The following is a 26,781-nucleotide window of genomic DNA, read 5'->3' as shown; positions in this document are numbered from 1 at the left end:
CACTGGAAAGCCTACCTTGTATAAGTGCAAGGGGATCTGCTGACCCTTCCCCATTTACTAAAGTGAGTAAATTCCCCTCACCTTGACCTATTATCTGTCAAGGAATCTCATCACAAATACCATTTTCTAAGTACTGTAACAACTGGGAACAACCATGAAGAAAAACAGATAATAGTTGCTGTCAAAATATGGCCAAATTGTAAATTAATAGTTTAATATGCTGGATTTAAAATCACCACACTATGAATTTATAATTGGTATGAAACTCATAAGTAGATCTGATCATATCCAAAAGAACTGGTAAAACAGTTTCTGAACTTTGCCAAAATCAAAGATTTGTATTCTTAATGACTCAAAAAGACAGATAAATGAAAAATATTCAAATTAAGAAAGTTAGCCAGCCTCTTAATCTACATCATTTTATCAGTATCTTTCATGCATTAAATTAGTTCAAAGAATAAACATAATTTAAGAAAAAGGTTTGTATACTTTTCATCAATTGTATTCACACTTGTTTATTACATTTTTATACCATGATAGGATGAAAAATATAAGACTGCACCAGAATTTTGAATCATTCACAAAAAAATTTTGAAATGGAAGATAGTTTAAGTTGATCAGATTGGCCCAATAATCTAATTTTCAAAGTAACATGGAAGAAGCAATTTTTGGTGACTAGCAAAAAATTTAGAACAAAGAACAAAGCTGGAAACAGTTTAATTATAAAGAGGGAACTAATTTTAAAATTGGATAATCTTTAAAAAGTAAAAAATTTCTTCTTAATTTGAAAATATAGAGAAATTGTCACCAGAAGTGACAATGAACACTTCCAGTTTTAGTCTCCTTTTATATAAATTTTTATTTAGGACAGCTTTAAATTTACAGAAAAAAAATGCAAAGAGAATACAGTTTTCAATATACTTCTCGTTCAGTTGCCCCTCCTACTGGTATCCTACATTAGTATGAAACATTTGTTATAACTAATCAACCGATATATTATTATTATTATTATTTTCTTCATATGAGCTGTGGCTTTGTTGTATATATTATTAACTAAAGGATTATCTTAATTTACTTAATGTCCTTCCTGGGTTGATTTAGGTTACCCATCTCTGAACCAAGAAAACATTGGCAAGGAAAATGGAATTGCTGTGATTGATTTAGTTAATCTAAGCCAACCACTGGCAGCCCGCCTATATGACAGCTAACCTTAAGGGTGAGTTTGAATGGATGTTGACAGGTCAATCACCATATTCACTACAATGATTTTCTTATGAGGGATCTATTGAGATATACTATGGGAAAAATAATCATAATTAAGCAATCAGCTCATCCTTATTATTCTCCAATAGGATACTCACAAATGTAACTAATAATGAATAGCCAGAAATGTTCATGACACAATAATTGTTTGACATGTCTAAAGGGTATTTCCAGAAACTTTTAAAATTTCCAAGATTCATAAAAAACAGAAAAGTTTTATGTGATTTCTTGGTTTTCTTTCCAGTCTATTGATAGACATGTTGTTTCCTATATGCATAAATTCAAACCCTACAGATTACTGCCTTTTGTTTAAAAAAAAAACAAACTCATTTTTTTAGAGAAGAAAATGCATTCATAAGATTAAAAATTCAAAAAACTCAAATACATATAGTGAGATTTATCTCTACTACATGTGTCCCTAGTAATTTCCATTCCTCCCTACCAACCACCAAAGTTACCATTTTCTTGTGCATTATTCCAGAGACAATCTGTGCAAATGTGTATATAAGTATATATTCTTTCCTCCACGTCTTTTTTTTTTTTTTGGAGCTTTGCTCTTGTTGCCTAAGCCGGAGTTCAGTGGTGCCATCTTGGCTCACTGCAACCTCTGCCTCCTGGGTTCAAGCAATTCTCCTGCCTCAGCCTCCGGAGTAGCTGGGATTCCAGGTATGCACCACCATGCCCGGCTAATTTTGTATTTTTAGTAGAGACGGGGTTTCTCCATGTTGGTCATACTGGTTTCGAGCTCCTGATCTCTGGCGATTCACCTGCCTTGGCCTCTCAAAGTGCTGGGATTACAGATGTGAGCCGCTGCACCCGGCCTCTTCCACCTCTTTTTACAATGCTCTTCTTCACTTTGCTTTTTTTCTTTATATCTTATTGATCTTTTCATTGTGATACTGAGAGAGCTTGCTCATTCTGTCTTATGTCTTCATATTATTCCACTGATGGATTTACTGTAATTTAATCAAAAATTCATTAATCCTCCATTAATGAGTATTTGAGTTATTTCCAATTTTTTGCTATTACACACTCTAAAAAATGCTGCAATGTATAATCTGAGAGATATGTCACAGATATCTTCCTCTGTTTCCAGGAGGTTATCTGTAGGACAAACTATTGCCTTTTTGTCTTTCACCAAAATTTTATTTTTACTCCAAGGACAAGTTTTGCACTGGGTGAGAATACTCACAAAATAACTTTGACTGTCTTTGTTTGATATAAAAGACTCATTGAAGTCATAGACCAAAACCAACTTCAAATTATATATTTCACACACTAAGTTACACTAAAACTTTGTTGTCTCACTAACAATCACTTTCTTAGAGCTTTACTCGGATTACCAGAACTAGCAATTGGAGGACACGTAACATAATAATACTATTGACTGAATGTGAAACAAGTTGATAACAATACCAGGAGGATGAGACATGCCTGGAGTTGCCTGGCCTTGCTTGGTAGCATGGCAACTTACTCACTGGCCTTGGAATCCTTTCAATTTCAACTTGACATCTCAGCAAAGTCTCTAGGTTTGTGGTCCTCTACAGGGAACCTTGTATACATCCAAAGTTTTGAAAAAATTTTCTGTCAGAGTTCTTAAAATTGTCATACTCAGGGTATTTCAGCTGGTTCCCATTAGCAAGGATCAGGAAAGCTAAATGCATTATTTTCTAGTTATCAGTCCAGAGCAGAAACCAGTGTGCTCTGAGCAAGATCTGAATGTGGATTATACCATCACCTGGGACTTATCAATGAGTGCTGCATTCAGTCAGTGCCCTCAGGAGCTAGGTAATGGAAACCACAGTGATAACATTATAATTAAAATCCTAACATTTATCAAGCATTCACTATGTGCCAAATACTCTGCTAACAGCTTTACAAGCAGTTTTTTCATGAATTCTTTTTCACAATTCTAGAATTGAGTCATTTGCAGATTTAATCTAGAAATCTTTTTCATGATTCTAAATTTCAGTCATTTGCAGATGTATTACGAGGGTATACAGAAAGCTCATCCCTTTACTTCCCAAAGTAAACCTTGATGTCGGACTCTCATTTGTCCTACGAGTGACTAAATGAAAATATCTCTGCAAGAGAGAACAACACAGTAAACAACAAGTCTTTACACATGGTTTTGACAAATTTTATCATATTCTTTCCAGGATAATATCCTCATGAGGAGAGGACAGAAAGAGCTCTGTAGATATGTTAGAAGGTGGGGATGGAGTACCACTAAAAAGAGGGCACTTAAAGGCAAGGTTGATAACCAGTAAAAACTTAGCCTCAGAGTAGTATCTGAAATATAATCACCATTATTACCCATCTTCCAGTTTTAAATCTCTGTTATGAACATATGGGAAAACAAAGGACTGGATGTTTTTGTCTGATTCTCCAAAGTACTGATAATAATCAAATTTAATTAATGGTTCATTAAAATAGTGTCATGCATAAGGATCAGAAACTTCTAATCAATGCATTAGATAGCCTTCAGAAGTTGCTTTTAGGTACTTATGAAGGGTGTTTGAGATTTCACATTTTTAAATATAATCAGTTCTAAGACCAGTTTCATAGAGGTTTGCTTTTCAAAATTATTTTTTGGAGATTTTGAACCCAGGTCTTTAATCATTAAATATGAGCTATTACTTATCAAGACCTAAAACCACTCAGACTGAAGACCAACTCTGCCCAGTTGCTGCAAGTGGTTGGTAAGTGGCATGGAATGCCTGAAGAAGTGGGTAGCACAGTTAATCACACACACTTTAGTCAAGAAGTAGGCAAAAGGCAATCTCACTCTATCTCTTTGATCTGTGTCTAGTTTGAAACTTTATCATTGGAAGCAATTTGGTTTTTGTAGCTTCTGTGCTTCCACGGGGCACTAGGCTGGGCTGTATCATTTGTGGCCTCTCCTAGATGGCTGAGTACAGCTTGCTGAATGAATGTCCAGGACTGAGAGAGAAAAAAATAAAATCTGTGTGGTATCCCACTATAACCATTGAATATAGGCTCTAACCAGAAGCACACAATTGGGCTGTGATTACTATGGCCTCACCATTATTTCCAGAGAACTACCCAGCAACATAACTGGAAATGAGCTGTCTTGTCCTGTCAGCTCGTGTTCTCTCAGAAAGGTTAGAGCCCCGTAAATTTCACAATCTTCACAGCTTCTTGGGAAATGCATTATGAGTTTCCAAATCTCTTGCTCAGCCTTGATAAGATTCCCAAGTGATTGCAAAAGTGAAAATAAAACCCAAAGCCATTTTGAACCTTGGCATTTACAAATAAAACAGGAAATAAAAATTGCATGCAAGTAAACTGGACTTCATAATCACATTGACTTTTTGGCACTGAGAATCCATAGTGTCTATATGGAAGGAATAAATATTGATAGTAATACAGGTTCAAACTTGTCCTCTATCTCAGTAATTTACGGGATGTTAGGACTGATAGGAGTTTGAAGACCATCTGCTCCGTACCTTCAAATCACAAATTTGAGACCAGAGAGATTGTCACTCACTTATGGGCACTTAGCTTACATGGTAGAAAGAACACTATGCTTACAATGAGAAAGCCTGAACTTTAGTCCTTACCCTGACACTTTCTGGTTGTGATTTTCAGATAAGCCAGAGGGTCTCAATTTCTATATTGGCAAACAGGAGTAACTTATGCCCCAGGAAGGCTGGCTGTGCATGTTGCTTGGGGGAGGAGCAGTGAGGTGCCACCAAAATCTTGGAAATACATTGACTCTCTTAGAAACTAGAATTCACATAATAGATGAGAAAGCTACCTTTGGAAATTAATAATAAAATTATTGAATGTGAACGATCCAAGATGGCTGATCGCTAACAGCTCAGGATTGCAGCTCCCAGTGAAAGCGCAGAGAACGAGAGGACGCCACACTTTCAGACAAATTTTGGTCGCTCACGGAGCAGAAGATTCCCAGTGGAGGAACCGCACGGGTTGCCAGCGCAACTCTTGTGGCCGGCGCAGCGGTTTTGCTGGCACCTCAGCACGACAGCTCTTGGTGCAGAGTAAACGGGACTGGTTCCCCTTCTGACCGACGTTTGGAGCTCCAGGAAGGCAGAGTCGCCTATTACGGACTCAAAAAGGAAGCCAGACTGGAGATTCCTGGGCAGAAAAGCACCATCAGTCTTTTTTTTTTTTTTTTTTGAGTTGGAGTTTCGCTCTTGTTACCCAGGCTGGAGTGCAATGGCGCGATCTCAGCTCACCGCAATCTCCGCCTCCTGGGTTCAGGCAATTCTCCTGCCTCAGCCTCCTGAGTAGCTGGGATTACAGGCACATGCCACCATGCCCAGCTAAGTTTTTGTATTTTTAGTAGAGACGGGGTTTCACCATGTTGACCAGGATGGTCTCGATCTCTTGACCTCGTGATCCACCCGCCTCAGCCTCCCAAAGTGCTGGGATTACAGGCATGAGCCACCGCCCCTGGCCTCACCATCAGTCTTAACGCTGCTGTTTTGGCCAGCGCAGTGGGTTGCTCCTATTTCGGCCCTGGGAATTAACAACTTGGACGTCCATCAGAGACCTAATTTGAAAGTTGGTAATTACAAAGACGACAGGTGGATAAATTTACAATGATGGGAAGAAACCAGCGTAAAAAGTCTGATAATACTTAAAATCAGAATGCCTCTCCCTCTAAAGAGGATCACAGTTCCTCATCAACAAGGGAACAAGGCTTGATGGAGAAGGAGCACATCCCATTAACAGAATCAGGCTTCAGAAGATGGATAATAAGAAACTTCTGGGAGTTAAAAGAACATGTTGTAGCCCGATGTAAAGAAACTAAGAACTTTGAAAAAAGGTTTGACGAAATCCTAATGAGAATAGACAACTTAGAGAGGAATATAAGTGAATTAATGGAACTGAAGAATACAATACGGGAACTCCGAGAAGTATGCACAGGTTTAAACACTCAAATTGTTCGAGCAGAAGAAAGGATATCAGAGGTCAAAATCCAACTTAATGAAATAAAATGAGAAGACAAGATTAGAGAAAAAAAGGATAAAAAGGAATGAGAAAAGTCTCCAAGAAATGTGGGACTATGTGAAAAGACCAAATTTACGTTTGATACGTGTACCTGAATGCGACGGAGAGAATGAATCCAAGCTGGAAAATATTCTTCAGGATATTATGCAGGAAAATTTTCCTAAACTAGCAAAGCAGGACAATGTTCAATCCCAGGTAATATAGAGAACACCACAAAGATATTCCTCAAGAAAAGCAACCCCAAGACACATAATCATTAGATTCACCAGGGTTGAAACAAAGGAGAAAATACTAAGGGCAGCCAGAGAGAAAGGTCAGGTTACCCACAAAGGGAAGCCTATCAGACTTACAGCAGATCTCTCAGCAGAAACTCTACAAGCCAGAAGAGAGTGGGGGCCAATATTCAACATCCTTAAAGAACAGAACTTTCAGCCCAGAATTTCATATTCAGCCAAATTAAGCTTCACAACTGAAGGAAAAATAAAATCTTTTATGAACAAGCAAGTACTCAGAGATTTTATTACCACCAGGCCTGCTTTACAAGGGCTTCTGAAAGAAGCATTACACGTAGAAAGAAGCAACCAGTGTTAGCCTTTCTAAAAATATATCGAAAATAAAGAGCATCAACATGAAGAATTTACATCGACGAATGGACAAAACAGCCAGTTAACATCAAATGGCAGTAATCCTAAATTTCAATAGACTAAATTCCCCAATCAAAAGACACAGCCAAAACCCAACGGTATGCTACATCCAGACCCATTTCACATGCAAGGATACACAAAGACTCAAAACAAAGGGATGGAGAAAGATTTACCAACCAAATGGAGAGCAAAAATAAATCAATAAATAAAAAGCAGGAGTTGCAATTCTCATATCTGATAAAATAGATTTTAAAGCAACAAAGATATAGTGGTAAAAGGATCAATGCAACAACAAGAGCTAACGATCCTAACACCCAGATACATAGAGACTTAGACTCAATGAGACAGAAAATTAATAAGGATATCAAGGACTCGAACTCAGATCCGGAACAAGTAAACTTAATAAATATTTATAGAGCTCTCCACTTTAAATACACAAAATATACATTCTTGTCAATACCACAAGGTGTGAACCTACTCATAGGTTTAAATGAAATATTGATTGGCCATTATTAATACCCATTTTTTTTTAGAATAAAGCAACATTTCAGTTCTCTCTCCCTCTTTTCCTTCGTCTTTCTTCCTCTCCTTCACTCCTTTTTTTTCTTTCCTTATCTCAAAAAAAGAAAAAAAGAAATCAACTTGTAGACCTCTAGATCCAGGTCAGCAATGTCTCTCTCATTGCCTGATTTCCTTCCTTCCCTTCTCTTCCTCCCTCCCTCCCTCCCTCCCTTCCTTCCTCCCTCCCTCCCTTCCTTCCTCCCTCCCTCCCTTCCTCCTTTCCTCCCTTCCTGCCTTCCTCCCCTTCCTCCCTTCCTAAAAAAAATTAAAAATAAAAAATAAAAATAAATAAATAAATAAAATTATCAATTTATAATGGAAGAGTTGTTTTTAAAATAAGTCTTTTTTCATGATCAAATATTACTAAATTTCCATGTTACTTTAAAAATCTAAACAATAAAAAACAAAGTGAGGATTGGCTTACTTGTAATTTCTAGCAAATATATTTCCAAATATATTCTGGAAGAATTGATCATCTACATACAGATAGGAACCTGTCATATCTGCTTTTGACACTCAGCAAGATAGTGATATAATCTTTGAACATAGTCGAGAGCACACAGAATTCTAAGGAAAGTGAATTGGGTACAGCATTTGAGAAGCTGATTTGATCTTAAATGTGATGGTAATTTGATAGCCTGGAGAAAGACAGTGAATAAAATGAAGCAGATCGGCAAGAAGTAAAACAGAAAGGAAGTCCCAAAAGGCCAAAATGTAGACCAGGAGTGGTCTAAAGTTTTATAGACTTTATTTTATAGTCTTCTCAATCGCCCTACACAATAGGTAACATTATTATTCCCATTTTTCCTAGGAGGAAACTGATGCTTAAAGAAGTTAATTATCCAACATCATAAAACTAGTAAGTATTAGGAATTGTATCTGTACCTCAGCACTACACTTCTAGAGCATGATTTTTTTAAGTAAATTTTATTTTTGCTTAGGCTATGCATAATATAATTTAAATAATCAAATAGTTTCATAAGGTTTATTTTGAAAACAACCATTTTTAGCTCCTTCCATTTTTCATACCCTAGAGGCAACTACTTTCACTCCCCACCCTACCTAGCCAATTTTTAACGTATTTCCCTCAATTTTGCTAAGTAACATGCTTGAATTGTTACTTTGTGGATTTTTCCTTTCTTTTTTTTTTTTTTTGAGACGGAGTTTCGCTCTTGTTACCCAGGCTGGAGTGCAATGGCGCTATCTCGAATCACTGCAATCTCCGCCTCCTGGGTTCAGGCAATTCTTTGGCCTCAGCCTCCTGAGTAGCTGGGATTACAGGCAGCACCACCATGCCCAGCTAATTTTTTGTATTTTTAGTAGAGACAGGGTTTCACCATGTTCACCAGGATGGTCTCGATCTCTTGACCTCGTGATCCACCCGCCTCAGCCTCCCAAAGTGCTGGGATTACAGGCTTGAGCTACCGCGCCCAGCCTGTGGGTTTTTCATATTGTTATCTCAATCTAGAAAGTGAGGAATTGGCACTGTTTCTCCCTCACTTCCTACTCCCACCATGAGCACTTGCCTCTCTGCCCATTCTCTCAATATATTCATACCATGATTTTCATTATATCTAATAGTGATTGTTCACATTATTATGAAGAGGCAAATGCTATTCATAGCTAATACCTGTAAATCACAGTGATTACTTTTTCTTTCCTACATGACCCCCTTTTGGGGGGGATCTACTTTTGTCTTGCTTTTTGGAAGTATTGTCTTAGTTACCTTAGTGCTTTTCATTTAGTTTTCTTTGTATTTATTACTAATTTAAACTCTACCTCAATTGTAGAAATCTCCTTTTAAATATATTCAAATGCATTAGGACTCTAAAAACTTCTCTTCAAAAAAATCTGACTTGCTTCCATCTGGATTAGATGCTCATCAGCATTAAAAATCAAATGGTTCTACAAGGTTTGCTTGGAAAACAACCATCCTTAGGTCCTGTCTTCCGTTTTAAATGCCCTAGAGGCAACTATGTTCTCTCCTACCCCGCATAGCTGATGGAGACTGCCTTTCTCATAATCCTGGGGACTCTCCTGGTCATTTCTAGTCTTGGATCTTGTTTCCTGATTTCTAAGTCTTCCTCCTTCTTAGTTTGTTTCCTAGTGAAAAACATAACTCAGTAGCTTCTTGAAAAAGAGTGCAAAGGAAGAAAATGTTTTGAGGCTTTGTGCTATGATTTGACTGTGTCCCTCAAATTCATATGTTGGAAACCTAATCCTCAAATGTATATGTTGATGGCATTTGGAGGTGGGGCCTTTCGGTGGTAATCAGGGTTAGATAAGGTTATCAGGATGGAGCCCCCATGATGGGAGTGGGGGCTTTATAAAAAGAGGAAGAGCGACCCAAGCTGACATGCTTTTGCCCTATTGCTATGTGATGTTCTTGTCATGCTGTGATGCAACAAAAGGGCCCTCACCAGATACAAGTGTTGTGCTCTTGTATTCCCCAGCCTCCAGAATCATAAGCTAAATAAACCTCTATTTTTTATAAATTACTCAGTCTGTAATATTTACTAATAACAATAGAAAATGGACTAAGATACCTTATGGATCTGAAAATACCTTTATTCTACATAATACTCTTTCAAGGCATAGAAGTCTCTTTTCCTGTGAATTTTGAAAGCACTGCTCTTTTAGATTTAGATATTGCTCTTGAGAAGACAGATGACACTCTGATTCTTCATTTTTTATATTACACCTGTTTTATTCTGGAAGTTTGTAGTCTCATCTTTTTGTCCCTCTTGTGCTGAATGTTTCAATTCTTCAATACAAATTTATAGAGTGACTACCATATGCCAGGCACTATTCTAGGTATTGAGGATATATCAATGAACATTTTATGATGATACTCTCAGGTGAACATAAATTTCTACCCATCATTCTGGTAGTTGGTGGGCTCTTGAACCTGAGATTGTAAGATTTCAATGTTACAAATTTTTAATGATTCCCTACCCTCTGTTCTCTTCTTTCAGTAATACTATTATTACATATTGAATCACAGTGACGGATCCTCTAATTTTCATATACCCTTTCTCCTCAACTATCCTTATTAGTCTTTTTGCTTTACTTCCTAGGAGGTTCTTTATCTTTTATCTCTTACATGAAATTTCTTATTTTTATGTCACATTTTTAACATCTAGGTTTCTTTTGACCTCACTGAATATTTCTTTTATAGATAATCCTTTTATTTTATATATGTTCTTGTTTTTGAGGACAAAATAGTTTATTTTTTAAATTGTTCTGTTGGCAGAGCTTGTTTCCTTCAAGTCGTTTTCTTCTGTTGGTTTTGGTTTGGTCTCTATCTTTCATTAATAGGCTTTCCTCAAATATCTAGTTATTCCTGCCTATCTAGTTTTATTTTAAAAATGCAGCATTAAAAAGAGAATGTTTTGTGTGCATGAGGGCACTCTCCATTGGGTTTGCAACAGGATGATGTGACACAGGCCAACGTACTGGGCCAATGTCAGTATTTTTTCTTTCAGGCTGATAAGATTTCTCAGACAATATTTCCAGCCTTCTCCTAAGGAAACATAAGCCTGGCTAAAAATATTCTAGGAGCTAAGTGAAGGAAAAAGATTGACGAAGTTGCAGTACACAATTTATAAATATATACTTAATCCCCAGCTGCAATATTGTAGCCTGCATCCTTTCCTGATAACCCCAATCCAGAGTCCCTGTATTTGTTCTTGTCACCAAAATAAGAGGCAGTATCCCACCTGAAAAGAATAGGAATAGGGAATTCAGTATCTATCAGCTTCTTACAGAGAGGTCTCACCAAATCTGTTTAAGCACCACCCTCATTCCTAGTTCTTAAGATATCTGTGCTTCTTTAAAAAAAGAAAAAAGAAAGAAAGAAAGAAAGAAAGAAAGAAAGAAAGAAAGAAAGAAAGAAAGAAAGAAAGAAAAGAAAAGAAAAAAAAAACAGGGTCTCTCTATGTTGCCCAGGCTAAAGTGCAATGGCTCTTCATAGGTATGATCAAAAAACCCTGCAGCCTTGAACTCCTAGGCTCAGGTGATCCTTCCACCTCAGCCTCCCAAGAAGTTGGGACTACAGGCATGCAACACCACACTCAGCTATATACTCCAATTTTTTAGGGCTCTATAATGTAAGTTGGGTTGGTTATCATCAAGCTAAAGATTTAGCTTTCTTGGTTGTCTTAATTCAGTTACTACTTGTCTTTCTGCTTCCCATTTTCTAAAGCTTTATTGCTGTTGTCTCTTATCTCATCCCCTTTGTCCTTGTGAATTTATGTTTTGTTAAAAATTATTTCACTGTTCTCTCAACTGGGTTCAGAAGGAAAGAGATTCAAATGTATGTGTTTAGTCTAAGATCTTTAACCAGATCCCGAGCCATTATTACTCTCTGTGTTGTAAGGTAGTTGGCAATGTTTGTTCTCACTGTTCTAGAAAGACCAGTACTAAAACTAACAAACATAAATGCCATCACTAAAGAAATATGTTGACCACAGTTTGGACAAAACATTCATCAAGACCCTCCATCATCTTTTTGTTTTGATTCTATGCTTATCAGAAATCTTCTAATTATATGAAAACATGTCTAAAGTAAAATTCTTAATCTTCCAACCAATTATGGGTGCTACAGTGTTCTCTTATTACCATGTAATAAGATGGTCACTATCCTTTTCATTACTCATGTCAGAAACATAGGAGTCATTCTAACACCTTCTTCAGGCTCTTTATCTTCCCATCACTAAGTTCCGTCATGAATATTTATGACATGTTTCCTTCTTTTCATCTCTACTATGAAGATCCTAGTCCAAGTTACTAGCACATCTCTCATAGACTTTTGCAATTGTCTCCTAATTGATCTCTTTCAGCAACTCCCTGGTCCATTCCCCACACTGCTGTCATAGACACCTTTGAAAAATACAAGCCAGATCATATTCTACACAATCTGCTTAAAATCTCAAAGTTTCCTATAAGTAAGAAGGGCCATCATTAGCAAGGCCTGTAAGAGACTGCAGGGATTGGCCTCCTTCTTTCTCTGGTTTTATCTAGTGGTACTCCTCCCTCGGTGTCAGCTCCCTGGCCGGGAGCTTTCTTTCTGATCTTTTTGTCTGAAGCTCTTTCTCCCTAAAAGCCCCTTCAGGCAGAACAGTTGTCTCCTACAGCTGCTGCCAGTGCCTAACTGCCCAGTTCATTGGCCCTGGTTATTGCTTACTCAATCCTTAGGTTTCTGTTCAGCGTCACTTCCTCAGGGAAGCCTAGTGAGGTCTGTCTTCTTTTGAATTTACACATACAGAAACATGCTTCATTTCTTTATAGCATTTGTCTTACTTATTTATTAGGCCCTCTTTTTATGTCTATTTGATTAATATCTGCCTCTCTCACCAGACTATAAGTAACATGAAAGCAATGAATACATGTATTATTTCTCACTGCTGTATTCTCAGGACTTGATTAATTGCTGATTTTCCCTTTTAGAGTTGGTTTAAGAAGGAAAAAAAAATATCTTGGATGAAGTCTTCCTCAAATTCAGAAAAATTTGAGTATACTATCATGCAGCCTTTCTTTTAATGATTGAAGGTCATTGTTATTTTTTCAATGCTGTAATACGGCCAGTTTCTTAGTCTTTTGAGTGTATAGGGATGTCTGCTACTCTGTTAAATAACCTTAGACTAATTGTCCAGGAATAAAATGAGATAACTCTAAAGTTTTCAAAGGGGAATTTTAGTTTTTTAATGCTCAGCAGAAGACAAGCGGATGGTTCAATTACTACCTTCAAATATAGGAAGTACTTAATAACAGTTATTATTGTTATTATTACCATTATTAGTACTTATCTCCCATCAATAGTAAACAAGAGCTTTAAATGCATTACCCCATTTACTCCTTACAGTAACCCCATGAAGTAGCTAACTGGTAGTATAATATTTCCATTTTACCAACCAGGAAATTCAAGCAGGTTAAGAAAGTGGTTAAGAAGCCATAGGCCCAAGTGATTGAGTTGGCATTCCTATCTCAGGCAGTCTAGCTACAGAGCCTGTTGGCTTAATCTCTTTCAGGAAAATGCAGATAAGCAATTCTTTTCCAGAAGGCAGATAGTTTCACCAAAGAAATATAATTTTAAATTTGAGAGAACCTTCATCTGGACACAAGAAAGAACCATTTAGAAGCATTCAACATTGGAGTAAACTACTTTTAAAAATAAGTTATACATCTGTTTTAATTAACTAAGAAAAATAGAATGGACCAGGCCTATAGGCCAGAAGAGTCAGTCAATGAAATCTCAAAAGATGAGGCAGGAACCCAATAATCTTTTGACATCACCTCCACGTCTCCAACTCTGAGACTGAGTTATCTTTTGTCTCTAACCTTTTCCCTGGATGAAAGTTTGCCTAATGTAGTCAACTGTTTTATCTCAGGGTAGCTTATCCAGGGCAAATCTTGCTTTATTGAGTTTGGTAGTCACTTTGCTTAATGACTTGCTGCATTAACAACTTGGCATTCTCTTCATCCATGGTCAGCTCCTACCCAGCTTAATTACTTGCTTTGTTGACATTACGCTGTCTTCAGGGAAACACTCTAAAATCCAAAAGTTAATGTCTTAGTCCTTGTGTGCTGCTATAACAGAATACCTGAGACTGGGTAGTTTATAATAAACAAAAATTTAATGGCTCACAGTTCTGGAAGATGGAAAAATCTGAGTTCAAGGGGCCAACATCTGGCAAGGGCCTTTATTGTATCATTCCTTGGTGGAAGGGCAAAGAGAGGGTGAGAGAGAGACAGAAAGGAGGCCAACTTGTCCTCATAAGAAACCCATTCCTGCTGGGCCCAGTGGCTCAGGCCTGTAATCCCAGCACTTTGGGGGGCCAAGGTGGGCGGATCATGACGTCAAGAGATCGAGACCATCCTGGCCAACATGGTGAAACCCCGTCTCTACTAAAAATACAAAAATTAGCTGGGCGTGGTGATGTGTGCCTATAGTCCCAGCTACTTGGGAGGCTGAGGCAGAATTGCTTGAACCTGGAGGCGGAGGTTGCAGTGAGCCGAGATCGTGCCACTGCACTCCAGCCTGGCGCCTGGAGACAGAGTAAGACTCCGTCTTAAAAAAAAAAAAAAGAAACCCATTCCAGTGATAACAAACCCAAACCCAGTCCTGTGATAATGGCATTAATCATTCATGGGAACAGAGCCCTTATGGCCTTATCACCTCTCACTAGGCCTCACTACCCAACATGTTGTATTGGGGATTAAGTTTTCAACTCATGAACTTTAGGGGGCACATTCAAATCATAGCACTTAACCACCTCCACTCTTCGTACCATTCCATCCCTACCTGACCTGAGTACAAGATCATAAATGATACTAAGGAGAAAGATACGGGAAAAAAAAATTAAAGAAATTAACATGATTGTCATGAGGATTTTGATGAACTAAAAAAATATGAAAAAGATGAAAGAAGACACTACGGCTCAATAAATCAGAAAGGCAAGGGCCTATAAGAATACTGTTAGAGGCCAGGCATGGTGGCTTACGCCTATAATCTCAGCATTTTGGGAGGCGGGTGGAATCACCTGAGCTCAGGAGTTTGAGAACAGTCTGGACAACATGGTGAAACCCCATCTCTACTAATATACAAAAATTAGCCGGGTGTGGTGGTGCACACCTGTAATCCCAGCTACTCAAGAGGCTGAGGCAGAAGAATTGCTTGAACCCAGGAGGCGGAGGTTGAAGTGAGCCTCCTCCACTCCAGCCTGGGCAACAGAGGGAGACCCTGTCGCAAAAAAAAAAAAAAAAAAAAAGAATAGTGTTAGTAAGGCTAAACTATTGTTTAGAATTATCATAAGGCTTACTTAAAATGTGATAAGGATGCTTTAAAGAAATGGATTATAGGCCAGGCACGGTGGCTCATGCCTATATCCCAGCACTTTGGGAGGCTGAGGCAGGTGGATCACGAGGTCAAGAGATTGAGACCATCCTGGTCAACAAGGTGAAACCCCGTCTCTACTAAAAATACAAAAATTAGCTGGGCATGGTGGTGCGCACCTGTAGTCCCAGCTACTCGGGAGGCTGAGACAGGAGAATTGCTTGAACCCAGGAGGCGGAGGTTGCGGTGAGCTGAGATCGTGCCATTGCACTCCAGTCTGGGTAACAACAGCGAAACTCCATCTCAAAAAAAAAAAAGAAAAGAAATGGATTATATTTGTAAACACAAGAATCCAACTTTGGCCAAGCACAATAGCTCACACCTGTAATCCAAGCACTTTGGGAGGCCACGGCAGCTGGATCACTTGAGCTCAGGAGTTCAAAACCAGCCTGGGCAACATGGTGAAATCCCATCTCTACAAAAAGTCCAAAAAGTAGTTGGACATGGTAGCTTGTGCCTGTAGTCCCAGCTACCTAGGCAGGTGGATTTACTTGAGCCTGGGAAGCAGGAGAGTTACTTGAGCCTGGGAAGCAGAGGTTGCAGTGAGCCGAGATCACGCCACTGCACTCCAGCCTGGGCAACAGAGGGAGACTCTGTCTCAAAAATAATAATAATAATCCAAACTTTATGGGCTAATGGGGTGTGTGTGTGTGTATGTGTGCATGTTTCAGTAATAGTTTGTGTAGAGGAAAGTATGCTAGAATTGGGGTCCTTCCATCTTTTCCCTGGACTTTCCAAGGAGCTACTGTTGACTCAGGCCCTGCTCCAGGGAGGCCTTTTTAAAATTTATTTATTATTATTATTTTTTTAAAGACAGGATTTCACCATGTTGGTCGGGCTGGTCTTGAACTCCCGACCTCAGTTGATCTGCCCGCCTTGGCCTCCAAAGTGCTTGGATTACAGGCGTGAGCCACCATGCCCGGCCCGGGAGGCCTTTACACTCTAATCTCCATGCAAGGGCTACTGTCCTCACCATGCAGTGGGCTGCAGGCCTTAGATGACTCATACTTGCTTTTGGAGAATATTTGTCCAAAGGCCTTAAAACTGTAAAATCTGTGTGCTCAACCTAACTAAATGCCATTATGTCTCCCTGTCTTATCTAAAAATAAAACTTCCCCCAGTCCTCCCTCTACGGGATTATTAGAAGAAGGAGAATAAAGGATGAATTATATATCTGTTTAGACTCTAAGCAAGTTATCTGCAGGATTGCCTTTGGTTTAGATAACTATAAAAACGGCCGGCCGTGGTGGCTCAAGCCTGTAATCCCATGGTGAAACCCCATCTCTACTAAAAATACAAAAAATTAGCTGGGCATAGTGGCGCATGCCTGTAATCCCAGCTACTCAGGAGGCTGAGGCAGGAGAATTGCCTGAACCCAGGAGGCGGAGGTTGCAGTGAGCCGAGATCGCGCCATTGCACTCCAGCCTGGGTAAGGAGCCAAACTGCGTCTCAAAAAAAAAAAAAAAAACCTCCCGCAGTAAGGAGTTTAATCTGTTTTGTGGAATTTGAGACCAAAAAGTCAGAAACACTTCCATACATCAGCCTACCCATGGGTTTCTGTAATGTTTTAATAAAAGAGAGCACTCGATACATATAACCAGTTAACAATTTTGATAGGACAATGCCAGTGGCCCAAAATGATCATATGTTAAGATGCTTGTGAAGATGATTGACATTATCATTCTCAAAATATACTAAAAACCCAGTTTTATAAGATTTAATAGTCTTTGGAATTATTAGTTTAATGTCTGTTTTATCCCCAAGTTCCCTGCAGGCTTTGTCCGTTCAATAACATGAATGGTGTCCTCAAAACAATCATGCGCAATACCCTGCTCCTCCCACTTTACACCTGTAATCCTTCCTCAGGCTATAATCTTTATGAGGTCAAGGAGGCTTTGACTCTTTTCGCTATTGCATTTCCAGTATTTTGCAGAATCCTTGTGACAAAGTAAATGCTCGATAAACAGGTGGATAAATAAAACAAATAAATTAATGTCTTATGAATTTTCTTACCTTTCTCAGGACCCTGAGAACATTATTTAAGCCTTTTGCTCCCAAATCTGGCTGTACTTCAGGATCACCTTGGGAGCTTTTTAAGAATAGAAATTAGAGCCAGGCATGATGGCTCACACCTATAGTCCTCTCTACTTGGGATGCTGAGGCAGGAGGATAGCTCGAGCGAAAGAGTTTGAGGCTGTAGTCCACTACAGTTGCACCTGTAAATATCCACTGCACTTCAGCCCAAACAACATAATGAGACCTGATCTCTAAAAATAGGTCAAAAATTAAAACAAAACCCAACCCAGGTTTGGTCCTCACCTCCAAGCACGGCAAATAGTTTACAAAGCTCTTGCAAGTAGTGTGATGTGCTGCTAAATTTGAGGGGCATCAATTTAACCTATCTGGCCTCAGTTTCCTCATCTGGAAAACAGTTGGCCTACCCCCTCACAGGATGTCATTAAAATCAAATGCAATAAAATGCAAAGTACTCTGGCAAAGAAGAGACTTTGTATGATTGTGCAAGGTAGGACAAGAATGGACAACGACCAAATGCATAGCCTGCCAAAGAGAACAAATGCACAGTTTCACAACCCAAGTGCTTCTCTGTGGCACATCCATAACTCATCAAATTCTAAGATTTGAATAGGATCTGAATGTTTTCTAAACAAATCAACTCCTCACCTCTTTGCCTATGAGTCTCCCATATGTGTCTTCTGTTTAACTTGGAAAACAGCACCTATTTTTTAAAAAAAAAAAGTATGGGGAAGTTATTGGGAAGACTGAATTGTTTTGGAAAAGATCATTCATTCCTCATGCTACTCAACAGTCATAACTGGTAATTTCAACCTCATGCTTAATCTCCACACTTGCATCAACATAAGTGTTCGAGACACAATCCACACTCTGACTGGATTCCGTGGATCTCCTTTATTGTTTCTGTGTGCTTATATCCCACTCTCCCTTCTGCACACTCAGCATCTAACCTAACTCACCAGTCCTCTTCTCCAGAGATGTACCTGCAGGTTACAGGACACCATTAGACAGGATGCACTGAGGGCCAGAAGTGGGGTGGGGTAGAGTTGATGTCCCACCCCTCACCCCAGGGCAGCAGGTAGTCAACCCCAGAATTATAGAGGAGTATGAAAACCCAGATTATTTGCCTTGATGCAGAGTAATCAGTACAGTGTCAATTACACTCCAGAGCTCCATGGAATTAGGCTGAGAATGAAACTTCACCTGCAATTGGACCCTTGCATTGCTTCTTCCTCCTCCTATTCAACTTCCCCCACTCCCTTACTGGTTTCTCACTTAAGAACTTCCTTAATAATTATGTGTCCAAAAATCTTCATCTCAAGGTCTTCCTCATAACTTCTTTATCCTCCTCAACTCCAGATATTATATTTTTTAAAATTCCTTTATATTTGTCTGATTACAGAGAGTGTGTATCTATGTGTCCATAATAGTTAAGACAGTTAATTTCTTCTTTTGTTATCTCACATCCTTGGCTTATCTTATTATATCGGATTAGGTATTTTATGTATAATTTACATACAGGAAAATAAACATTTTAATTATATAGCTCAACAAATTTTTTGCATATATACACACCCAAGTAACCAACACCCAGATCAAGGCATTGAACATTTCTAGCACACAAAGGCTCCCCAGGCCTCTTTCCAGTTAGCAGTAACCACCCCCAAGTAATCACTATTCTAATTTCTATAGGTATAGATAAATTTAGCCTATTTTATAGGCTTATAAATGAAAACATCGTGTACATACTCTTTTGTGTCAAGGTTTTCTCATTCAACGTTATGTTTGGGAAATTTATCCAGGTCGCATGTATAGTTCATAATTTTTCATTTCTTTGTGGTTTTTCATTATATGAGTATACCACAATTTATTTACCTATTCTACTGTGATGGAAATTTGGGTTTTTGACAATATGGAGCTTTTATAAAGAAGGCAGCTATGGACATTCATTCTTTACATGCCTTTAGGCAGATGTAGACAGTCATTTCTGGATGTATACCTAGAACTGATGTTGCTGGGTCATAGGTTATAGATAGTTTGGCTTTGATTGGCAGTGATAGCAAACATAGTAACTCATATATGTTCATTGCAGCATTACTCACAATAGCAAAGACTTGGAACCAACCCTAATGCCCATCGATGATAGAATGGATAAAGAAAATGTGAAGATATACACCATGGAATATTATGCAACCACAAAAAATGAGTTCATGTCCTTTGCAGGGACATGGATTAAGCTGGAAACCATCATTCTCAGCAAACTAATACAGGAACAGAAAACCAAACACCACATGTTCTGACTCATAAGTGGGAGTTGAACAATGAGAACACATGGACACAGGAAGGGGAACATCACACACCAAGGCCTGTTGGGGAGTAAGGGGTTAGAGGAGGGATAGCATTAGGAGAAATACGTAATGTAGATGACAGGTTGATGGGTGCAGCAAACCACCATGGCACATGTATACCTACATAACAAACCTGCACGTTCTTCACATGTATCCCAGAACATAAAGTATAATGAAAAAAAAATTGACTAGAATTACAGTCATTTAACCACCCCTAAATTAAGATAAAGAACACTGCCATCACTCTGGCTCGGTGCAGTGACTCAAACCCAGAACTTTGGGAGGCTGAGGCAGGGGGACCACTTAAAGTCAGGAGTTCGAGACCAGCCTGGCCAACGTGGTGAAACCTCGTCTCTGCTAAAAGTAAAAAAAAATAAAAAATTGGCCAAGCACAGTAGCATGTGCCTATAATCTCAGCAACTTGGGAGGCTGAGGCAGGAGAATCACTTGAACCTGGGAGGCAGAGGTTGCAGTGAGCTGAGACCTTGCCCCTGCACTCCAGCCTCGGCAACACAGCGAGACTCTTTCTCAAAAAAAAAAAACTTGTATATTCTTTCAGATAAACTCTAGAATTTTTCTAGAAAGTCTCATAAAAATGACCATTGCCTTCTCTGAAAATACAGATATGTAATAAATCACAAGTCTTAGCTCTTGAATTGGACAGGTCAGCCTAAGAATTCCAGTCACTTACTTGCTGGATTACATTAGGCAAGCCATTATCCTCTCTGATAATCAGTTTTCTCTCCTGTAACATGATTATAATAATGGTGCCTGTCTCATGGGGTTGCTATAAGAAATGATGAACATAACTAATATAAATGAGGCCTTGTTATTTGCCCAGCACTATACTAAACACTTTGTAGTGACATGTTTAAATCTCGAAACAATCCTGTGAAGTATGTATTTTCCTTGTCCTGGTTTTAAAGATGGAGAAACTGGAGCACAGGGAAGTTAAGTCAGTTGCCTGAAGCCTGATTCAGTGAGCCAGCTACTCCAGGGCTTCTCTGCTTCATAGATAAGGAGGTGACACAGGGCAGCATGGAGCACAAGCCTAGCACGAAGAATGCAGAAAGGCTAACTTTTATTGTCATCATTCATCTTCTTTATATTCTCAATAAAATTGTATAATTGTCTTCATTTAGGTCGTGCACATTTCTTGTTAAGGCTACTCATAAATATTTTATGCCCTTTTGTTCTGTTGTGAATGGGGTGTCTTTTTTTCCTATTATGTTTTCTCTTTGGTATTTTTGGGATGCAGTAAAAGCTTTTGACTTGAATACATTGTGTAGCTAAAAAGATCTTAGTGGCAGCCAGGCATGGTGGCTCATGCATGTAATCCTACCACTTTGGGAGGCCGAGGTGGGTGGATCACCTGAGGTCAGGAGTTCGAGACAAGCCTGGCCATCATGGTGAAACCCCATCTGTTTATAAAAAATAAAAAAATATTAAAAAGAAAAGAAAGACCTTAGTGGCACATCAGTACCATTTAAAATCCCCCACCAAACAGCAATTTTAATTATGTATGCTCTTTTTTCTTTGATTTTTATTGTTTCTTCAAATCCAAACCAATTGAAGGTACTGAAAATGTATGCTCTTTTAATATCAAATGAAATTAGTAGATAGATAATGAGGAAAAAGTGGAGGTTAGAAATAACATTTTAGATTTTTTCACCCTGGTCAAAGAGGAATAAAGAGAGGAAAGAGTAGAAAAAATGAATACACTCATCTGAGAGTAGTACCCCAAATGCCATAACATGTTACACCTCCCTCAGAAAAACTGCTCAATCTTGATTTTTCATGTGATTATCTTAAAATAATATTTACAGTTTAAATTAACTAAATACAAATTTTAAGATCTTCTCACCAATTGAATTATGAGATAAGCAAATATTTCTTCCCATTTAGATGTTCATGTTTTATTGCTCTTGTTAATCTAATCAAGAAAACAGAATTATTTCTTTTTTTTTCCCTGACAACTTCATCACATTCTTGGAGTAGGAACTATTTCTTTTGAAAACTTGATTTCTCTTAAATAGAAAGCCAAATTTTGTACTTATTGAGGGAAAAAAAACTCTGGCAATATATTCAAAGGTTTTGGCCTTTGTATAGTAAATATATTTGAAAGTGAATATGTCAACATTCTTGAGAACATTTTAGTGCCAGCCAAGATACGACTGTGTCAAAGTAACATAATGACTGCTCTGCTGTCAGTCGGGGAACAAATGGGAAAAGATGCTTCATTCAAAGTTTAAAAGTGGAGTAACTTGAGGAGAGTTAATCAAAGGACTGTTTATGAAAGGTGCAGAGGTGTAGAACTACAGGGGATGGGGCAGCACACTAGGGCCAGTGTCAAATCAAAGTGTTGCTGCATCAGACCAAAAGGCAGGAGTGGAGAAGTAGTGGAAGGTCTATAGACAAAGCCGTGGTGTGAAGATCCCAAAGGACAATCAGATCCAAATCCAACATGTGAAGCCTAATGTGCACTCAAAGGAGGCCCACGTACAGCACAAGAGAGGATGGGGTTTCCTTACAGTCACTCCATCCGTGGCCCTTAATATTTAATTTCACTATACACCAGAAAACAAGTTAATGTCTTATTTAAGACCTTGGGTTTGTGAACAATAAACACCTAAGTAAAACTGGTGTAAACAAAAAAAAGAAAATGTATTTGATCACCATTAGGAAATTCAAGAGTGCAGCTGGCTTCATACGTTACTGGATTTGGAGGCTCAAACAATTTTAAGTGGAGAATACTTATTTCCCGTTTTCTTTCTCATGATGAACAGAACCCTCGCACCTTCTCTCAGTGTGCTCATTTATTTCTCACCAAGGTAGGAAGAGTGATCTGGGTCTGCAGGTGTGTTGGGGTAGGAGACAAGCAGGGGCTGAGATCTAGCAGAAATTCAGCTCACCAAACTGAGCCATGGCTTGAGAGAGAGTTATCCAGCTGGGGGTTTGGGAAAGAAACTGGCACGGGTTAGCTCTTCTGGTGCCCTTCATTCTGTCTGATCAGTTTGTCTGTCTTATCGTCTGCCTTCCTTGTGCTAAGCAGTCCACAGTGGTCCAAAGATTCCAGCCATCTCAGTGGCCGGTTATAAATTAGATGAATTAAGGAGCAGGGTGTTAGAAAGTTCTTTCAGGCAGCAATCCAAAGCCTTGAGCTTGTCAGCTTCTCAGTCACGAAACAATTTCTTTTCCAGTTACCTAGCCTGCATTTATCTCTAAATTTGTTCTGAATTTAGGTAAAATACGGTATCATATTTGGACCCGTAAAAATCCCATCAATAGTATAATCAGAATACTTTTTTACTACTTGCACCTGTCAAATGTTTTCCTAAGCTTCATTTCCAAGCAGGTTCTCCTCATTTTAGGGTAAAGGTGGCAAAAGGAAGTTCTAGGTTTACACTGATCTTGAAGCTCACAATTTCTGTAAAAAGAGAGTGATGCATAATAACACTAGCAAATATCATGGGGAAATTTTTGAATTAGTCAGCTTGGGTGACATGTCTATCCTTGGACAAGCATGGAGTACATGATTGGCCATGTACAGATGACTGGGCTACTCTAGCTGCTGAAGAATGAGCCAGCGTCACCTGAGCCATATAGGATAAGAGTGAGAAAAGGGACTACACTATGTGCAGACTGAGCACACAGTAACTGGCATAGTCTCAGTAGATGGCTAAGGGAATTGAAATGCTTTAATTTTTTTTCTTTATATCAGTGGTTATCAACCTTGGCCACACACTGGAATCATGTGAGAACACACTACCCCAGACCAATTAAATCAGGAAAGCTCTTGGGGATCAGCAGTTTTACAGTCATAAGGTGTTGCTGATGTACATGCAAGGTCAGCAAACATTATCTTAAGTAGCACCACATTGATTAATCTGGAGCCAATTAAGGATGACATTGATCATGTTCTATCACTAGCTTTAAACCTGTTATTCAAAGAAGGAAGTCTGATGGTAGAGGAGAATTCTGGGAAGATGGAAGTAACAGTAATGTAGCTTTTGAATCTTTCTATATTTTACATAAAAACAAACAGAACAATGAAATAGCAAACCCAAATTCCCATGAACAACATATGCAAACAAACTAGCTATGTGGCAGCCTCCAAAATCACAAAATAAAAGCAGGTGGAAGCAAACTACAGACCGTGTCCATTAGGTGAATGAAGCAGAAAGTCACTAGGTGTCTGAAAGATGTGCGACAAAGCGGCCCACAAAAGAGTGGACCTGAGAACAGCAGCTCCCTTGCAGGATGGGGCCCACCCAGAGGAAAAACTGCAGAAAGTAGAATCAAATTGACCAGAGAGGGCTAATAAAAAACAAAGGAAAGAGGTCACACCAAAGTGTGGGAGGGAACAGAGTCATGAATTCACAAAATAGTCAACTCCCAAATATGGAATATCAAACACTAAACTTTTTAAAATGATTACCTCTGGCAGTAAAATTTCTAAAATTTTTCATTTTAAATTTATATACTTTTTTTTTTTTTTTTTTTTGAGACAGAGTTTCGCTCTTGTTACCCAGGCTGGAGTGCAATGGCGCGATCTCGGCTCACTGCAACCTCCGCCTCCTGGGTTCAGGCAATTCTCCTGTCTCAGCCTCCTGAGTAGCTGGAATTACAGGCACACGCCACCATGCCCAGCTAATTTTTTTTGTACTTTTAGTAGAGACGGGGTTTCACCATGTTGACCAGGATGGTCTCAATCTGTTGACCTCGTGATCCACCCGCCTCTGCCTCCCGAAGTGCTGAGATTACAGGCTTGATTGTTATTTAATACTTTTTTTCCCAGGAAGCATGTATTGCTGTAACATTGTGCATGTATTTGTAACATCTATGATATTATGTACATATATACATATATACACACACACACACAAAATAGTAAGACACAGTATTTGAAAACATGAGTATGGGCCGGGCGTAGTGGTTTATGCTTGTAATCCCAGAACTTTGGGCGGTGAGGTGGGTGGATCACTTAAGGTTGGTGGTTCAAGACCAGCCTGGCCAACTTAGTGAAACCTTGTCCCTACTAAAAATATAAAAAATTAGCCGGATGTGGTTGCATGTACCTGTAATCCCAGCTACTCAAGAGGCTGAGGCAGGAGAATCACTTGAACCCGGGAGGTGGAGGTCACAGTGAGCCAAGATTGCGCCATTGCACTCCAGCCTAGGCAACAAGAGTGAAACTCAGCTTCAAAAAAAATCGGTATGAGCTAGCATATATATCCAGAAGACAGTGCAGGTTGGACCCATTTGGACATCACCAAAGTGAAACCCTATATATCTTGTGAACCCAAACCAGCTAGTGAAGAAGAAAAGAGAAATTTTTCAAGGAAGATTATATGAAAAACAGAAGTTGCTCATGTCTTAACCTTCACAGTATTGTCCAGACATTGTGAAGGCAATAGATAATAATTATGTGAATGAACGAATGTAGAATGTCAAAGAAATGTAAGTCTGTTTTCAAAAAAATCAACCTAAAAAATCAAGTAAGCAACAGGAGAATTAAAAAATAATGTTTTTTTTAAAGAATTTTTAAATTTAGAATATAGAACCTTATACTGTTGAAGTAACTCAGTATGATAGAGTTGCCTGAATAAGTAACTCTAAAATTGGGTCATGATCTTTTCACTTCTGTTGACAAACATGTGAGGCACTCCATGGGCATACATTGTTTCTTACAATCCTCCATATGTGATTCCAGTTTTCTCTCTTCCTGAAAACAACATAGCAGAATGCAGATGAGAGAATCTTCACTCTCTTCTATTTAAAAAAATGAAAGACAATCTGGGAAAACTTCAGTACAACTATTGTCAGTAAATTCGTAGTGGTGCCGTAGGAATGAACCTATGTTTGCCTGGTGACCCAGCACATCCTCATTCCATGTCCTCAGGCAAATTCCTTTGCATCTCTAAGCCTCATTTTTTTTCATGGGTTTAATGATTGTACCCACACTATTGTGGCAATAAAATGAAATAACGAATGTGGAGTGCTTAAGACAATGCCTACAAAATGTTGTCTGACAGCAATAATAATAACCTACCAGTAAGATAACCCTAGCGTGTATGGCAGTACCCTAGCCTGAAGAAAACAAAAATGCCATCGAAAATCACTAAATTAAATAGCCTTGACCTCGTGATCCACCAGCCTTGGCCTCCCAAAGTGCTCAGGAGGCTGAGGCAGGAGAATTGCTTGAACCCAGGAGGTGGAGGTAACGGTGAGCCGAGATCACACCATTGAACTCCAGCCTGGGTAACAAGAGCGAAACTCCGTCTCAAAAATAAATAAATAGCCTTAAGTTTCATTCTTAGTAAAAGTATTTAATTCTCTATATGTTTCTCTCACGTAGTACTCAGGTTAAGAGATCATTTATTTATTTTGAAAAATGATGAGTACCTATCGTGTGTAAGATACATATGCATTTGTTGGTAATTAGAAACTGTATTGAGCTTTTCCTTTTATTTAGTTCTTATTTGCATATAAAAGTTTCAGGGTACTTCTCAAATGAAGGGTGATTTTAAAACCGAAGTAACACTCTGTTGGGTAGGGGCCTGTCCAGATAGCTCATCTTCCACATACGAGCTTTGGCAGGTTCCAGGTGGACTTCTGACACGCTGGGCAGGAGCACCTCTCCTAACCCTTGGGGTGGATGGGGCTGCGCAGGAACACAGATTCACCAGCTGATTGTGGAAAGCCCTTGAGTTCATCTTAGCACTTGTTTTCTGAGTTGTCCATGCCCCATGGACTCAGTGAGCAAGTCACCCTCAGCTTTAGTCCCTGGCGTCAACAGAATACAGCAGCTACCTGGTTCCGGGTGCATGGTTGCAAATAACTAGGTTTCAGTGATTTCTCACCAGGTGACTACATCAATTGGTAGGCTTAGTGTTTGTGTAGACAAAGACTTAGAACCTGTTTTGCGTGGTGCAATTTTAGTTTCTGTGATCTTTCCAGTCATTTTCGTCTACAAGCTGTTGGCCCTGAGAATTATTTACATTTTAATTAGGAGTGCTCAACCCCCTCTATGAGT

The 26,781-nt window shown here is 38.9% G+C and overlaps 1 long non-coding RNA gene across 1 annotated transcript in view; it reads left to right on the top strand.

The window, feature by feature from the left end:
- LOC118154632 (uncharacterized) overlaps window positions 1-19,722 on the top strand; it is a 33,327-nt gene extending 13,605 nt beyond the window's left edge. The window contains exons 2-4 of the long non-coding RNA XR_004744763.3: window positions 1,102-1,216; window positions 8,281-8,328; window positions 19,490-19,722. This is a non-coding gene — a long non-coding RNA (uncharacterized LOC118154632). The remainder of the gene's footprint in view (window positions 1-1,101; window positions 1,217-8,280; window positions 8,329-19,489) is intronic.
- The last annotated feature ends 7,059 nt before the right edge of the window (window positions 19,723-26,781 follow it).

Source organism: Callithrix jacchus, chromosome 6 (assembly GCF_049354715.1).
Source record: "Callithrix jacchus isolate 240 chromosome 6, calJac240_pri, whole genome shotgun sequence".
Lineage (NCBI taxonomy): Eukaryota > Metazoa > Chordata > Mammalia > Primates > Cebidae > Callithrix > Callithrix jacchus.
This window is presented reverse-complemented; position numbering and strand designations above follow the sequence as displayed.